Raw genomic sequence first — 5000 nt, forward strand, 5'->3', positions numbered from 1 at the left:
TACATACATGCATACTCACCCGCACACACACACATACACACACACAACCACACACACACACACACCTATGTATACACAAACACACACATGCTCCAAATGCCTCCTCCGTACCTCTGGGAGATCATTTGCGTTTCCTGCATTGCCCCCCTCCTACCCCATCCCAGCTCGACCCACTCTCCTCACTCAGAGCGTCTTGGGATCGCTCACTCTCTTATTACTGTTTTCCCAGGGCTCTTTCAGCCACTGGTCACTCTGGCCGAGCCCTCTGTTGCAAGGCCATCTGAAACAGGACACTGCCTTCCGCCCTGTGGTCCATTTTCCTTTCCTGAAACTAGAGCAGAGGAGCGCAGAGTTGGACAGAGAGTAAAGGTGCTGGTCATTAGCCTGGAACACATTCCTTTAGGCTTCCATGAAAGTGGCAAGAGAAAAGGACTTTGTCTGTGTGTGTGTGTGTGTGTGTGTGTGTGTGTGTGTGTGTGTGTGTGTGTGTGTGTGTGTGTGTGTGTGTGTGTGTGTGTGTGTGTGTGTGTGTGTGTGTGTGTGTGTGTGTGTGTGTGTGAGAATTCTTCCCCACAGTGATGCCAAAACATTTTCACATTCCAAGTCTGGAGGGAAATCAAATAAACCCTGGCAGAGTTGGAGCAGTGTCTTTGAATTGTTCTATTCAGGAAGCCATTTCTCAGTCTTTGAACGAGCAGGGAATTTTATTATTATTTCCTGTTCCGCCTTTTCGTATTCAAATGAGCTGAGTAATAAATATGGCAATGGGGGATTGGGTTAAATCTTTAGGGTATAAATTGTATTTAATTCAGAGTCCCGGTATTCCGGACAAGCTAAGAGCAGAGCAAGCAATCAGGTGAAGACGTAGGGACAGAGACAGAGAGAGTTTGGGTGATAATCCATGAAGGGCAAAATAAATTAGACAGGGCAAGGTGCAACCCAACCAATGAATTATAAACACCAAACGCCTCTCTGCACTTTCCCTGAAGTCACAGTACACAGGAAATGTAGAGTTTCAAAGTTGAAGCCGTAACACGATTATTTACGCTTGCCATATGCTTGAGGATGATGAAAATAAATAATATCTCAAATGACTGGGCATATTTCTTTCACTCATGTTCTGTGGAACAAACCCTCTTAATTGCAACCTTTGATGCGATTCTGTGTGTCTAATTCCCCCTTCAGTTGCCAGATACTTGTGTTACGGATTCTGTTTGTGCATGCCTGTCTGAACAACGCACAGCAATTCAAAATAGGTTAAGAACTACTTCTTTTTTTAATTGTTAATCATGCACATCCACTTCACAATGTGCTTTCGTATAAAATTAGCATTGCGGTCAGGAAATGACTGAACAAACAAACAAAAAATCAAAGCCCTACTGCTGAGCTGCTGTCCCCAACTGAATAGCAGAAAGCATACAAATATGGAAAATATTCAAACTCCAACAGCACAAAGCAGGAAAAAAGGGAAAAGGATAGGTACAATACACAACATTCAACATCCCTGTTCAGGGATGCACCAGCCTGAGCCAAAATGGCAAAAAGCCGATGTTTAAACAAGCTATAGTATTGCAGAAAGATCTATAGCAGTTCATTGATCTGCAAAAGGATCCATGGCCCGTTTGAAGCCATGGTATACATTGCCCTAACCCTTCACACAAGACTACTGTCCCAAAGAACAGCCCAGGGCAAAATACCCATGCTCCAATGTTTAAAGAGAGCATTGGTTGGGACAATATACAAATGTTTATAGCTTGACGTCAAGCCATCTGACTTTTCAGATTAAGTGAAAAAGCATCTCTTTGGGGCCTTAAGCTAGGGTAGGAAATGTGAGAAACCAGCCAGAGTAAAGTCAATTTTTTGAAGCATCCAACCGAATAAATGCCGCCCATCCCATCAGGTCTCCCTCCAAAGACACTCCCCCAACACGTGTCTATCTAATAATTTCATGAAGGCCATTAAAAAAAGATGGAACAGGCTTATTATAGGCCTGCAGAGATAACAGATACTCAATGTTTTGTGTTTTTTTTGGCAGAGCATTTGATTTATTGATAGCTGTCTGGATGAAAAGAGAGTTGGCCAAAATGCTTCGAAAAAATGATATGCTAACCTAGCTTTCAGCCATACTCTCAGAAATTGTGGGATACGTGGTTGGCTCAAAGTTAACATAGGGTTCATGTGATTGAAGTGCCCCACAATCATTTACATTTACATTTACATTTAGGGCATTTAGCAGACGCTTTTATCCAAAGCGACTTACAATAAGTACATTTGTCATAAGAAGTGCATCAATATATCGCTGTCGGTACAGAAAGGATGTTCATAGAACCAAGTGCAAGTACAACAATCGCTAGGCTAACCAATTCCCTGTGTTACAGCAATGATAGAAGCTACTGCAGTTGCTACACAGTTAAGTACTATAATACAATACAATACAATGCAACACAACACAATACAGTGTACAATGGTGGCCAGAAGGGGGGGATCACCACCAGATTGATCCGCCCCGTTGTGTGACTCACTATTTGCCCCTTTGGGGGGGAACAGCCCCTCTAATGCTGCTGGGGGTGGACCTTTTGAGAGGTGTATCACCTCACTTCACATGCTCACTAGGCCTTCTCAACAGGGCTGTGTGGAGGAGTTCGCCGTGCCTGTCATGAGGCGTAGGGGGCGCTAAACTAGAGAGACACCATGCATTTATTTGTGTGCATTGGCTTGTGGGTCACGGTGAAGGTTAACACCCTCAGCATGCCCTCACACATGTATGCTGTGAAACACACACTTTCACACCGGTGCGCATACACACATACACAGACTACACACACACACACACACATACATATTTGTCTATATGTGTGTGTGCATAATATATATTAATGTATTATTTTTGAATGCATTAGATGTCCTCCACAGAGACGCTATAAGTACATTTGTACTGAGTACTGTTGCATTATTGAACATTTAGCTCTGCACTTTAACTCTGAGCCCTGTCGTTGCCACACACACACGCACACACACACCACACATACACACACACACCACACACACACATGCACACACAAAACACTCAAGCACACATACAGAGGATTATAATGTTGAAAGCTGATTCAGAAAATCTCTGATAGTCTTCTATCCTCATCATTGAATGCCCTCCAACCGCCCACCGCCCACCGCCCACCGCCGACTGCCACCCCCCCCCCTCCACCCCAGACTATATCTGGTATAGACTGGCAGTGTGATTCAGCTACGCTCCTTTTCCCTCCTGCGAGCGCGTCTCGGGTTCCTTGCAGAGCTCTGGTGTTGGGCCGGGCGGGCCCGGTGGATTGATGCTCAGCTCCGTCTGAAGTTAATCATGGGGCTGAGCCGGGGCCGCTGTTCATGGTGGTGGTCCGAGTTATCATGGATTCATCACAGGGGTCCGTTCCCCCGTCCACACACATACACACACACACACACACACATTCAAGGACACACACACACACACACACACACACACACACATTCGAGGAAACGCACGCACACACACACACATTCAAGGACTCGCACACATTCACACACCGACACACACACGAGGATACACAGACAAATACGCGGACGCACACATTTGCTGGCACAGGCATAAACACAGACATACACTCACACACATGCGCGCACACACTCACACACACACACACACTTACATGGACACATGCATATACAGAGATGCACAAGCACTTGTGGGTACACATGCATACACACAGAGAGGCACAGACACGTGCACACACACACACACACACACACGCACACACACACACACACACACACACACACACACACACACACACACACACACACACACACACACACACACACACACACACACACACACACACGCACACACACACACACACACACACACACAGAGTCCCCTCCTCCTGCGTGGTCCCGTGCCTATAGGCCGGCTGGGAGTGTCCCCGAAGTTCATCCAGGAGCCTTGCGCCAGATGTTCACATCGGAAAATGTAATCTTGGAATGTATGGCATGGTACAATGAAATCACTGGAGATGAGGAAAGCTGAAGCTTTAGACAGTAAGCCTCAACCCAAGTGCGAGAGACGTCTGGTGGCAAAGCTCTTGATGGGGAAATGTTCCAGATCGGAGCTGGGGGAAACCAGGTTGCCTCATAAAAAGAGAATGAATGTAGAAATGAGTGAAAGCGGATCGTGATGTATACCCACTAAACTAAATATTCGCCACTCTGCTCCAGAACACCTTGCGGGGTGCTGCTTGCTACTAGATGATGTTTGAGATGTGTTGCTCCGATGATTAATTCCTTCCCGTCGTTACATGTGTGGAATGCAGTGAAGGATTAGACGGCGATAGCACACATCTGTGTCAAATCCTTCTTTAGCTCGTTCCAGAGGTCAGCCGCCTTCACTGGTGTGAAAGATGACGTCTCAACACGCGGTTTTATGATGAAATTCCTCTGAAACTCCCGGCTTTGCCTCGCCCTTTTTTTGATTCTATCATCCATCATCCATCCAGAAGTAATACACACCAAATGGTAAATATCATTTGTTTTGGGGGATGTGTGCCGTGATGGCTTAATAATGGGTCGCAGCACAGGGTTAAATTAGAGTTTCAGACCATGGTCTGGAGTCATCTAGCGATGGTCTCTAAACAGTGTCACTGGAGCAATAGAGATTAACGAGAAGCTGGGTTTGTTAATACTCTACAGCTGCAGTGTACGAAGAAGAGGCGAAGCCAACAGGGCTCAGTTCTGGGTTGTTTGCTAAGTCTATTTACTCTGTGAAACGCTGCTTGGTCTTTTCCACAGGGTCCATGATGCACATGGAACACAGCCGCATATGTAATGAACATTGCAGTACAATAATACATCAAACAATACAATGTAATATATTATCATAATATAATATACCTTAATTATCACAACTACATTTATGCTTGTCAAGGCACTCTTTGCGAGAATTTCTCGACATTTCCGGACATTATTATTGTTTC

The sequence above is a fragment of the Gadus morhua genome, chromosome 10, assembly GCF_902167405.1.
Source record: "Gadus morhua chromosome 10, gadMor3.0, whole genome shotgun sequence".
NCBI classification, from domain to species: domain Eukaryota; kingdom Metazoa; phylum Chordata; class Actinopteri; order Gadiformes; family Gadidae; genus Gadus; species Gadus morhua.